This window comes from Martes martes, assembly GCF_963455335.1.
Source record: "Martes martes genome assembly, chromosome: 1".
Lineage (NCBI taxonomy): Eukaryota > Metazoa > Chordata > Mammalia > Carnivora > Mustelidae > Martes > Martes martes.
This window is the reverse complement of record NC_137888.1, coordinates 156,592,828-156,605,360: the sequence shown is the minus strand read 5'-3', so window position 1 is coordinate 156,605,360 and position 12,533 is coordinate 156,592,828. Positions and strand designations below refer to the sequence as shown.

General features: G+C 48.1%; 1 pseudogene across 1 annotated transcript in view; it reads right to left on the bottom strand.

The window, feature by feature from the left end:
- LOC308347404 (cytosolic 10-formyltetrahydrofolate dehydrogenase-like) overlaps nucleotides 1–12,533 on the bottom strand; it is a 67,828-nt pseudogene that overhangs the window by 44,209 nt on the left and 11,086 nt on the right. Inside the window, exons 2-6 of the transcript in view lie at nucleotides 9,542–9,686; nucleotides 7,591–7,710; nucleotides 4,835–4,947; nucleotides 2,439–2,589; nucleotides 1,213–1,283 (exon numbers count right to left, since the gene is read on the bottom strand). The product of the transcript in view is annotated as a cytosolic 10-formyltetrahydrofolate dehydrogenase-like (transcript). The remainder of the gene's footprint in view (nucleotides 1–1,212; nucleotides 1,284–2,438; nucleotides 2,590–4,834; nucleotides 4,948–7,590; nucleotides 7,711–9,541; nucleotides 9,687–12,533) is intronic.

Below are 12,533 nucleotides of genomic sequence, written 5' to 3'. Positions count from 1 at the left end.
TCTGGGGGAAAGGCAAGTGTGGGCACCCCTGCCCTGGAGTCTGTGCCATCTCCCCCCAGCCTTGCTCCTCTCTGTGGGCTACAAGAGAGGGTTTACTGTGTCCAAAGCCCACTCTCCTGACAGGAGCCTCCCTCACCAGCAGGCCTGTCCTTCAGGACCTGGTGTATCCATCTGTGCTCATTTCTGTTGACCCAAATGACATTTGAACCCATTCCTTCTGAAACACTCCCTTCTCCAGGAAGCCAAGTGGCTCTGACCACTGGGGTCATGAGAATGTGAGGTCCCTGCTGGTGGGTGATGGTGCCCCCACACTGTTGGGGGCACAGAGCAGGTGGGAAGGCCTGCTGGGTGCTGACCACACTGAGCCTCTGATTTTAGAGGACATTCCTCAGTGTGCTTTCCTCACACAAGTTTCTCTCGGGCCTGCTCCTTGGAGTCCCCCTAGCTCTGCCCCACGCCTTCACAGAGCTGCACACCATGCCTGGTAAGGATGCCGCAGAACTCAGCAGGGGCTGTGCCATGTTCTGCTGTCATGGCCCCAGCAGAGCTGCTGGGAGTGCTCTCGGGCTGGTCTCCCAGTGCACCTCTGTTAGTGAGCCACCACAGCCATGCCGTGTGGCGGGGGTGCATCTGGGGACTGAACAGTCAATGGCAAGCTGCCTTTCACAGGGTGGAGCCCCTCTTCTGTCCCCAAGCAGTGTGAGGGGGCTTCTCTCTCCCTAGGCTATTGGGCCTCACTGCTGGGTGTAAATCATTTCCCCCATTCCTAGTCTGTTCTGTGTGCAGTGAACACTTGACTTTCCCCCTTGGAGTGCCAGTTCCTATCCTTTGCCTATTTCTCTATTATGTTGTTCCTATTCCTTGGTTCTGTGTAGTTCTTTGTTTTTATGCACATTCATCATTATAATCTTCCCAGATAAAATTTTTCAGGTGCACCCTCTATGAGCCTGACTGCTAGAGGGTTATTGAGGGGATTCAGTAAAATTATACTTACAAAGTCATTACAACAGTGCCTGGCACACAGCAGGCACTTTGGGAATGAATCAGCTCTGATCATTACTGTATCTCCAGCACCTGAACTGCCCAGCATGTAATGACTGTCAAATAAATAGACGTAGGATAGGCATGCAAAAAGGGGATGAGTGCCCACACAACATACCATATGGAAAGCACCCAGTGTGTGGCAAATCTTCACCCTGTGCTGTGATTCACCCAATAGGCTCCTTCTTGGTCAAGGTCAGTTTGCAGTTTGGTCTGGCATGGTTGATAGGGATGGTGGAGCCCTGGAAGAAGCACAGAGTGGGCAGGGTGGGGCATCACTGGGAGAGAGCTCCATTGTTTCCTCACCCATTCCCCCTGGACAGCCAGACTGTGCCTGGAGCTCAGAATTCAAGAGTCTTGTCTGTGTCCTGCAGCCCCCATGAACCAGACAGGTAAGAGACCCAAACCTTACAGATTATGTATGACAGGGGCATCTGAGAATTCCATACACAGGTGGAGTGGGCAGCCAACAGGTGCAAGATGCCTGCTGCACAGAGCCTGGCAGAGTCCTCAGATGGGAAGCTGGTCCTGGTACAGGTAAGATCTCTGGCTTTGACACTGGGGCAGAGAAAAAGGGAGTGAGAGGCCAAGTTGCCTCTGGGGGGTATGCTAGCCCAGGAGGGCCCAGGTTGGGGGCAGTTCCAGCCAGCAATGACACAATAGCAGGAGGAGCAGAAGGTAGGCCTTCCATTATACCTGCACCCCTCCACCCCATGGAGAGGACACAAGGCATGAGCCCCAAATCTGGCACAGACCCATGAACCCCATCACTGCCTGTAGTGGGCAAATCTCTGAAAATGGGTCTCATGGTCCCACTCTGATCCCTGGGATCTGGGAGATGGTGAGCTACTCCTTCTGCAAAGATGCAGAATGGGTCAGTTGACCTTAGGAAGAGGAGATGATGTAGGTGTTCCCAGCACCACTTCAGGAGCCCCTACAAAGGCAAAGTTTTCTCCAGTTCATGGCAGATGGATGCCAAGCCTGAAAACAGCAAGGGGATGGAGGACTGGGGCAAGGGCCAGAGCAAGGCCTGCAGTAGCTGACAGCAGCCCCTGCCGGCAGCCAGCAAGGACCTGGGCCTCAGTCCTGCATCAAAAGGAGCTGAACTCTGCCAATGCCTGAATGCACCTGCAGGCAGGGTCTCCCCAGAGCCTCCAGCCAAAGTCCAGCCTGGACACACCTTGACATTGTCCTTAGGAAACCCTGGCATGGAACACAGCCCAGCCTGCCTGGACTTCCCATCTGCAGAAGTGAGAGCTGATCAATGGGGTTATTTTAAGCCAATAAGCTATGGTCATTTCTTATGCCACAGGCAGGCTAATGTACTGCCCTCAGTTTCCTGCTGGGCCCAGTCTGTCTGTGTGAACTCACTTGGTGGGCAGGAGCCTCAGCTTCACCTGAATCTTGTCACACCAGCCAGCAAAGTAGTGGATGATCTGAATGGACATGCCCACATGGGTCTTCAGGGCCAATGTGTAGACAGCACCTGCATCCAGAGCCTCAATGGCGGTCAGCTCCTCCTGATGCTGTTCCACAAGGTCCGACAACCTGGCCAAGGGGTGGGGGTGCAGAGAGGAGGGAGATGGGCTCAGGCCTGGAGCAGCCTGGCCTGTTCTTTGAAGGCCCTCCTTCAGTGAGTCAGGGGCTCTGCCCTGCACTCCCAGCTCTGCCACAGTTCTGGGAATGCTGACCTCAATTTTCCCATCTGTGAGATGGGACAGTATGGTTTCCTTGGCAGGATGAGTGTGAGAATGGTGCCCTTCTGTCTCTCTCCTTTCTTTTCCTTTCTTCCTTCCTAAAATACTGATGGATTAACTACTTCATAATGATGCTTACAAATGATCCTGCAAAACAGTCCCTCTGCCTCTCTAATAAGGAGGTCACCATTCCAAAAGGCCACCCTCTCTGTCTCTCTGTCTCTTAACAGCCTTGACCAGAGGAAAGCATATCTGGTTTCAAGCACCAGCCAATCTGGTGGAGTATGCCCCCAAGGATGGCATCTATGGGGAAGGTGGGGTAGGGTGGATGATGGGAGAGATTCAAAGGAAGGTTCATCTACATAGCCCTTCTTAAGTGGGAGCACTCTGACAGCCAGCTGCCCTCCCATGCTTCTGGTGGGTATGCTGCTAGGGGCAGCCTGGGAATTAGGACTCTGCCCCCTTCCCTGACGTAAAGGAGCTCAGGGAGTAGGGTGCCCAGGGGGCAGGGTGGACAGGGGAAGGTGGAGATCACAGATCTAGAGCAGCTCTCAATCTTGTACATGCGGGAGCTCTCGCCCAGAGACGAGTCTGGGACCAAAGCCTGCTGAGCTGCTCCACTCCGCACATAGCTGTGGCATGTCTTAAACCCCCCAAGTACACACTCACACTCTCTGGGAAGCCAGCCTTCACCCCACATCAATCATATCTCCCTGCAGTGTCCTCCTAGCACCCTCCATATTTCTTCAAACCTCGCCTGACTATCACAGATACCCACTTAGACAAGTATTCCAGTACTGTTTGCCTCCCCCTGAGGGCTGGGACAGTATTTGGTCTCCTGCTCCCTCCTGGACCTCGTACACCCACCAGCCACATAGTCAGCATGCGGCACAAGGCTGGTGAGTGAAACTGGACCAAACAGACACAAACAACCTAGTGGCAGAGCCACACTGTTACTTCAGAGACAGTATATACCCAGGTAATTCTCCAGTTAAGAATAACAAAGGTGTCAGTCACTCTTTGAGAACTATTCTAGACCAGATAAGGAAAACACCATGTTGTGGCATTTCAAGAACTAGGGTTTCATCAACTAGAAAAACAGATGTGCCTAAGGTATAAATCTGTATTACAAATAAGCCAAAGATGGCCTCTGTGTATTGGCCCCTAGGTTGTTCACGTCTTCATCGCATGGTAAGACCTGTCAGACGCTTGCTGGATATATGCAACCAGTTATTTTGTTATTTTAAAAATAGTCCAAACAAGTAGACTTTTAGCCATTTAGAGCCTTGTTGCTTTGCATCCTCCAGGAACCTCACTTGACAGACGTTATTGGTGAGATGGACCACACAGTTGTAACTGCTGCCCTTCCTAGCCCTCTGACCCAGACACTCCTGTTCTGCTACCGAACAACATTGCCAGGACATGGGAGCCCCCTCCAGGATCTCCTGACCCCCAAGAGTTCCCTTGTACCTCTCCCATGCTGGGTAGGAGCCCCCACTAAAATCTCTGGAGGGCCTCCTACTATGGGGGCACCATCCAATGAAGTCTGTTGCACATTACTACTTCTCATGGTCATATCTTTTCCCTTGAACAGCCCCAAATCCCTCCAACTCTGCCAGACAATGTCACACGCATGTGATGTGGCCATGTCATAAATCTACCACCTAGCTACCACCCTAGCATACCATTTGGGAGGCTCTTCAAGGAGAGCAGAGTGGGACTCTTCTACTGTTCACTTTGTTAAGCTGCAGATAATGCCAGTGGGGAAAGCAGGGGGAGCAACCTCCATCACCCCCCAGGTCTGCAGGATGGACGTGAAGAAGGGCAAGGATGGGGTGTCAGGCACGCTCAGCCTGGCACCCCTGGCTCCCTAACAGCAGCATGGGCCACCACCACATTCCTGGCTGTGGACTTAAGGAAGTGTCTGAACACAAGGTGACAACTTCCCACAGACTTTCCCACCAGCCCTTGGTGGTCCCACACTGGCTCTCCAGGTTCCTGAGAGTCTCAATCTTGTCCCTCAGTGGTTCTTGAGGGCTGTCTGGTAACTTTCTCTAACACTCCTCTCTGGTTCTTTCTTCCCAACTTATCCCTACCATGCATTCTGTATTCCATAGTATCTACCCATGGTCCTATTTTCCTCATTGAACGAGGGGCTGCCCTCTCCTGGACCAGCAATGGGCACACCTCCACCATGGGGACTTGGAGACTACATGAGGCAGGGACCAGGTTATTAGGAGCTCTCAGGCCTGGCCTCAAGATATGTGTCCAGGCAGTCCAGGACTCTTTACAGCTGTGCAGGGACCAACAATCCCTCACTGTGGTGTGGCTAGTGGTGCTATTATGGCATAGGTCACTAGATGGTAGTAGAGAACATCAAGGAAAAAACTCTGGCTGGCACATTGTGCCATGGCAGTCCCTGCGTCAGGGCCAGAAGGTTCAGCACCATAAGCCTGGGCTTGCACATTTTAGTTCTGCCTAACCTGAGGGCTCTAGGAAGCCAGTGGCTTCCTAAAATTGATGGACTCTTCAAGGTGTCTTGAAACTAACTTGAGTTACGCAGGCTGGCCTGACCTAAACCCCACCATCTCTGTTCCATTTTGAAACCATACAGGCCCCCTCTCTGGTCCCCTGTACTGGGGGCTGTCCTGGTGGATCTGGCCTCTAGAATAGAAAAAAAAAAATGGCATTCTGACTGCAAGGCCAAGACAGGTTCTCTCTCCCACCAGATGACAAGCACATTTGGACCATATCGTGACCAAGCTATATGCCTGACAACTTCCCCAGGATCCAGAGCAGAAAAGCCAAGTTCCTGAAACCAGCTTGTTCACCAGTCTTTTCAACATTGCTTAGTTCATCTGCCCAGCAGCACACTTCTGGAAATATTACCCCACTTCCTTGGGGGTGGCTGCTTCTCTCCCATTGGGACCACTTGGTTCTAGGGAAGCAGTATCTCTCCTCCAGGCCTCACTCCCACCCCATTCTCTCAAGCTGGAACAATGCGAAGTCCTTTCCTAAGATTTCTGATGGAACTAAGGGGAAAGAATTCCTTCCGCCCTGCTTTAAGGAAAAAAAACAAGACAGAGAAGTGTGAGATTCTAGCAGTCAGGGTGAAGCTGGGCAAGTGCCAGCAGACAGAACAGGCCCCATCCTTCCTTTGCTGGCTTCTGCATCAAGTAGCCCAATTCCTCCTCTGGTCCAGGCCACTCCAGGTAAATGCCGTACTGAGCCTGCCCAGGACCATCTGTTAGCTTTGCCAGCCTGCTGCTCCGATCTGATCAGCACCTTGACTTTTGCACCCTCTCATCTATCACACTGTCCCCTCCATCAAGGACACCTTTCCCTTCAAGGCTACTTGTGTCTGGTGAGTTGTGAGTTGTGTACACAGAAGCCCCACACCACCCACTCCCCTGGCCACCTGGGAGGGCTCAGAGGGCATGGTCAGCCAATGGGAGAGCCTTGGAAGGGTGTGCACAATGAAGAAATGCAAGGGCCTTCAGAGAGACTTATTTGTGTTTCCACATACCAGGATCCTTCTTTGCACTTGCCACTAATCCCAAACAGGAAAACAGACTCAGGCTCCTGCTACAAGGCTAAGGATCAGCCCAGTGTTTTCAAGCCAAGAACAGAACCCATTAATTTAGTGAGTCCCAGGTAGAAGGTTTATTTCTTTTTTTTTTTTTTAAAGATTTTTATTTATTTATTTGACAGAGAGAAATCACAAGTAGGCAGAGTAGCAGACAGAGAGAGGGAGAAGCAGGCTCCCCGCTGAGCAGAGAGCCCGATATGGGGCTTGATCCCAGGACCCTGGGATCATGACCTAGGCCGAAGGCAGAGGCTTTAACCCACTGAGCCACCCAGGTGCCCCCTAGAAGGTTTATTTCTTAAGTGAAATAGTCTAGACATTGACTGTGGCAGAACGATTCCTGTCCCCATCCTTGCTGTGTCCTGACAGTGCCCACATGCACTACAGGGCAGGCTCTCACACCTCCTTCCACCTGGGCTTGGCCAAAGGGAAAGCCAGGAGGAGACAGAAGTAGGAGGAGTGAGGCTAGCACCTTCCTGGTCACCAGAGGTAGGCTGCACCCTCCCTGCCCAAGGCCCTATCACTCAGGCAGCCCTGCCCACACAACCTACCTTCTGGGATTCTCAATACAGGCCTCAAGATGGTAACAGTTCCCAATTTCTGCCTGAGAGCACTGCACCCCCTGTACGTGTCGCCATACCCTTTCCACCCCTTTGTCCCTCACTTTCTTTAAACTCCTCTCAAATGACCCACTTTGTGTGTGCCATCTGTTTTCTGCAGGCCCTGAGAGATGCTATAGGGTGGGACAGAATGGAAAACTATCAGTATGCACATTTAGGAGTAAGTGTTGTTTCAGGTAGGTGTATGTGTAAAAGAATACAATATGTGTGTACTGGGTCATGATATAAGAGGACCACGGTCAAGACAGTCTGACAAACACAGGATATTCAAGGAAGAATTTCCCAACAGTGAGGTGTACAAATATTTAAGAAGGTAGGGGCCATGCTATGGCTATTCTTGAAGTATGTAAGAGGAGGAGTGAATGGCTTCATTTCCTCTTTGGGGCAGGGAGCAGGGTTTAACTCTGTTCCCATTCTCTGAAGCAGGCTCCAGACTTTTAGAGTCCTCCTGACTCCTTGCCAGTTCTCCCCTCTGGGCCATTCTTATAGGGAAGACTGGAAAATGACTGCAACCCTTTTGCATCCAAGCAAAGACCCCCCCTGGGCCAGAATCCCCAGATGCCAGGTGGGGGAGTAGGTAGGAGAAGAGGTTATGGGGTGAGTAGGGAGGAGAAAAGGTACGAGTGCATGCTAGGTCTGCACTCACACTTCCATCTGTAGGGTTGATGGTCTCATCGGTCTTAGCACCTTCAGCATCCACAAACATGCACCCAATGAAGAGCTGGTGGGGCGTTTGGAGGATCAGCTTGTTCACTGACTTTTCCACCTGGGAAGGGAGTTTTTGCAGGTGTTAGCTTGCAGTGTGGACTTTTCACAAGGTGCATCAGTGATGGATACAAACCCTCACAGAGACACAGGAAACTCACAGTCAAATAATAACCACTTGTGCACATACCAGACACACACACAAACACACACACACACACACACACACACACACACACACACACAGTGCCAAGGGGGCCAGGGCTCAAGGATCCTCAGCCTTTTCAGGTCTCTTTTGCTGAATCTGGGTCCTGCTGCTTTCCTTGGCCCAGAGTGGCAGCTGAGTGATAAGAAGAGATGGCACAGAATCTGAGGACAGACTGCTTAGGCTACAACCCCATTCCTGCCATTTACCAGCTGTGTGACCTCAGGCTGGTTGCCTGGCCTCCACATGTAGGAAGTGCCAGCTGGCAGAGAGACACTTGTGACTCACCAGACATGATGCCAACTTCACTGTTCACTTCCCAAAGACCTGAAATTTCACACTGAATGGCATCCTCTGGGATGTCATTCCTCTCCTGAAATTTGTTCATTAGTCACCTTGTTCACAATCCCAATGTGAACCTAGTTGGCCAAGATGGAAACTTTCTTCATCTTTTGTTGCAAATAAACTAACCCCAATGCTAAGTCCTATGGGAGCTGGGTACCCTACCAAGATACCTCAGGATGATTTTTCAAGAATTTGTTTTAAAAATAAGTTTGTGGAGGACCTGGGTGGTTCAGTCCGTTAAACATCTGCCTTCACCTAGGGTCATGATCTCAGCATCCTGGGACTGAACCCCTCATCAGGCTCCTTGCTCAGTGAAGAGTCTGCTTCTCCCTCTGCCTCTGCTGTTCTCCCAGCTCATTCTCTCTCACTCACTTTCTCTCAAATAAATAAAATCTGGAACAGACATGCAATCACATATGCAAATATGCAATTATATCAATATGCTTCCATATATACAAGTCAAATGTACAGGATCACTTGTTTTGCTTATTAGACAAATATCCCCAATTCCCCATTCTCTCTCTCTCTCAATCTCTCCCCTCTACCTCCCTCTCTCCCTCCCTTTATCTCCCTCTTTTGGCCTTGTCACAAAGGGAATTTAATTCAGGCAACTGGTTGCACAGGTGATGAAAGAGCTGAGAGGCCAGGAGTCAATCCAGAGATTGACCCAGAGACTGACAACAGCTTGAAGTCCCAGCCATTACTAGACTAGAAGGACAAGGAAGTGGTGGTACCAGAACTAGGGTCTAGAGTCCCCAGAGGAGCAAGAGTCCCGACAAGGTGATCTGGCAGGGGCTGGAGCCACAGCAGAGATGAGGCCACTACTGGGAAAAACCACCAAAGGAGAAGGAGAGTGAGAAGTATACTGTAAAAGTCTCTTCTTAATACCCTAGTCTCAGGGCCCCTGGGTGGCTTAGTCAGTTAAGCATCCAACTCTTAATTACAGCTCAGCTCATGATTTCAGGGTCATGAGATTGACCCCATGCTGGGTGTGGAGCCTGCTTAAGATTATTTCTCTCCCACTCCTTCTGCCTCTCCCCACTCTGGCTCACACTCAATCTTTCTCAAAATAAATAAATAAATAAATAAATAAAATAAACAAACAAATAAATAAATCCTCATTTCATGTCTTGAGGCTCAGAATTGGTCCTGTAGATAACAATCTCCTCTGTTCTATTTGCCTAACTGTACTGGTTACCAGGAAGAGCCTGGGACACTGAAGGTGGCTCTTAGGTGCCCTGGCTTCCTGATGTCCAGGTCTCCCCCATGTGCCATTGTGGATCCACAGATATGGGTGTCTGAGGGGTCTGTAGGGCCCCTCAGGAAGGGGAGGAAGACTCACATACTCAATGATGCACTTGTCTTTGTCGTCCCCCCATAGCTTTCTCACTAATAGTTGGGTGAAGTCCCCAAAGGTGTCTGCCATGTAAATACCTTCATTTTCTAATTCCAGTCCATCACACAGCTCCTTCACTTCCTCAACCACTCTGTAGAAAAGAAGATGGGAAAGGAGGAGAATGGGAAGAGCTTTGGCAGAACTGCATTGTAGGGGCAGAGGTCATGGGGCCAAACACAAATTCTCAGAACGGACCTTTATCTGAACACCCAACTGTGAGTGTTAGTTTAGAACTGGGGTTCAGTCTTCGACATCGGCCACAGTAACTTCTTTCAAGACATGTCTCTAAAGGCAAAGGAAACAAAAGCAAATATGAACTTGTGGGACTTCATCAAGATCAAAAGCTTCTGGGCACCTGGGTGGCTCAGTGGGTTGAGGCCTCTGCCTTCGGCTCGGGTCATGATCCCAGGGTCCTGGGATCGAGTCCCGCATCGGGCTCTCTGCTCAGTGGGGAGCCTGCTTCCTCCTCTCTCTCTGCCTGCCTCTCTGCCTACTTGTGATCTCTGTCTGTCAAATAAATAAATAAAATCTTAAAAAAAAAAAAAGATTGAAAGCTTCTGCTCAGCAAAGGAAACAGTCAACAATACAAAGAGGCAACCCACAGAATGGGAGAAGATATTCGCAAAGGCACTGCAGACAAAAGGCTGATATCCAAGATCTATAAAGAACTCCTCAAACTCAACCCTCAAAAAACAGATAATCACATCAAAAAGTGGGCAGAAGACATGAACAGACACTTCTCCAAAGAAGATATACAAATGGCTAACAGACACATGAAAAAATGTTCATCATCATTAGCCATCAGGGAAATTCTAATCAAAACCACATTGAGGTACCATCTACACCAGTTAGAATGGCCAAAATTACCAATAGAGTAAACAACAAGTGTTGGAGAGGATGTGGAGAAAGGGGAACCCTCTTACAGTGTTGGTGGAAAAGCAGATTGGTGCAGCCACTTTGGAAAACAATGTGGAGATTCCTTAAGAAATGAACAATAGAGCTACCCTATGACCCTGAAGTTGCACTACTGGGTATTTACCCCAAAGATACAGATGTCATGAAAAGAAGGGCCATCTGTACCCCAATGTTCATAGGAGCAATGGCCACAGTCGCCAATCTGTGTTAAGAGCCAAGGTGCCCTTCAACAGAAAAAAATGGATAAAGAAAATATGGTCCACATATACAATGGAGTAATATACCTTCATCAGAAAAGATGAATACCCAACTTTTGCATTAACATGGACGGGAATGGAGGAGATTATGCTGAGCGAAATAAGTCAAGCAGAGAGAGTCAATTATCATATAGTTTCACTTACTTCTGGAGCATAAGGAATAACATGGAAGACATTGGGAGAAGGAAAGAAGAAGTGAGTTGGGGGAAACCAGAGGGGGAGACAAATCATAAGAGACTTGGACTCTGAGAAACAAACTGAGGGTTTTGGAGGGGAGGCAGGTGGGTGAGCCTAGTGGTGGGTATTAAGGAAGGCACGTATTGTATGGAGCACTGGATGTGGTGCATAAAGAACGAATCTTGGAACACCAAAAAAGTAAAATAAAAATTTTTAAAAAGCTAATAAAATTACAGAATCATTCCTTAAAAAAAAAAAAACAAAACTAAAGAAACTCAGTGATAATAATACACTAATATTAGGGAACTTTAACACACCACTCACAGCAATGGACAGATCATCTAAGCAAAATTACAGCAAAGAAACAAGGGCTTTGATTGACACAATGTACCAGATGGGCTTACCAGATATATTCAGAGTATTTCATTCTAAAGCAGCAAAATCCACATTCTTCTCAAATGCACATGGAATGTTCTCCAGAAGGGATCACATACTGGGTCACAAATCAGGCCTCAACTGGTAAAAAAAGATTGAGAGCATACCATGTATATTTTCAAATCACATGTGAAGTCAACCACAAGAAAAACTTTGGAAGGACTGCAAATACATTGAGGTTAAAGAACATCCTACTGAAAAATGAATGGGTTAAACAGGAAATTAAAGACGATTTTTTTTTAATTCATGGAAACAAATGAAAATGAAAATGAAGAACACTTGAGATGCAGCAAAGGTGGTCCTGAAAGGCAAGTCTATACCAATACAGTCATTCCTCAAGAAGAAGGAAAAGTCTCAATCTAACCTTACACAATCTAACCTTAAACCTAAGGGAGCTGAAGAAAGAACAGCAAATAAAGCCTGAATACAGCAGGAGAACAGAAATAATAAAGATTAGAGCATAAATCAAGAACATAGAAATCAAAAGAACAGTAGAACAGATCAATGAAACTAGGAGCTGGTTCTTTGAAAGAATAAGACTGATAAACCTGTAGCCAGACTTATCAAAAAGAAAAGAAGAAGGACCCAAATAAATAAAATCATGAATGAAAGAGGAGAGATCACAACCAACAGCAAAGAAATACAATAATAAGAAAATACTATGAACAATTACATGCTAACAAATTAGGCAATTTGGAAAAAACAGATAAATTCCAAGAATCATATAAACTACCAACACTGAAACAAGAAGAAATAGAAACCCTGAACAGATCCATAACTGGCATAGAAATGGAATCAGTAATCAAAAATCTCCCAACAAACAAGAGTCCGGGGCCAGATGGCTTCTCAGGGGAATTCTACCAAACATTTAAAGAAGAGTTAATAGCTATTCTTCAGAAACTGTTTCAAAAAATAGAAATGGAAATAAAATTTCCAAACGCATTCTATAAGGCCAGCATTACCTTGATCCCAAAACCAGACAAAGATGCCATCAAAAAGGATAATTACAGACTAATATCCCTGATGAACATGGGTGCCAACATTCTCACCAACATACTAGCCAATAGGATCTAACAGTACATTAAAAGGCTTATTCACCATGACCAGGGGGGATTTATTCCTGGGCTGCAAGGGTGGTTCAACATTCACAAATT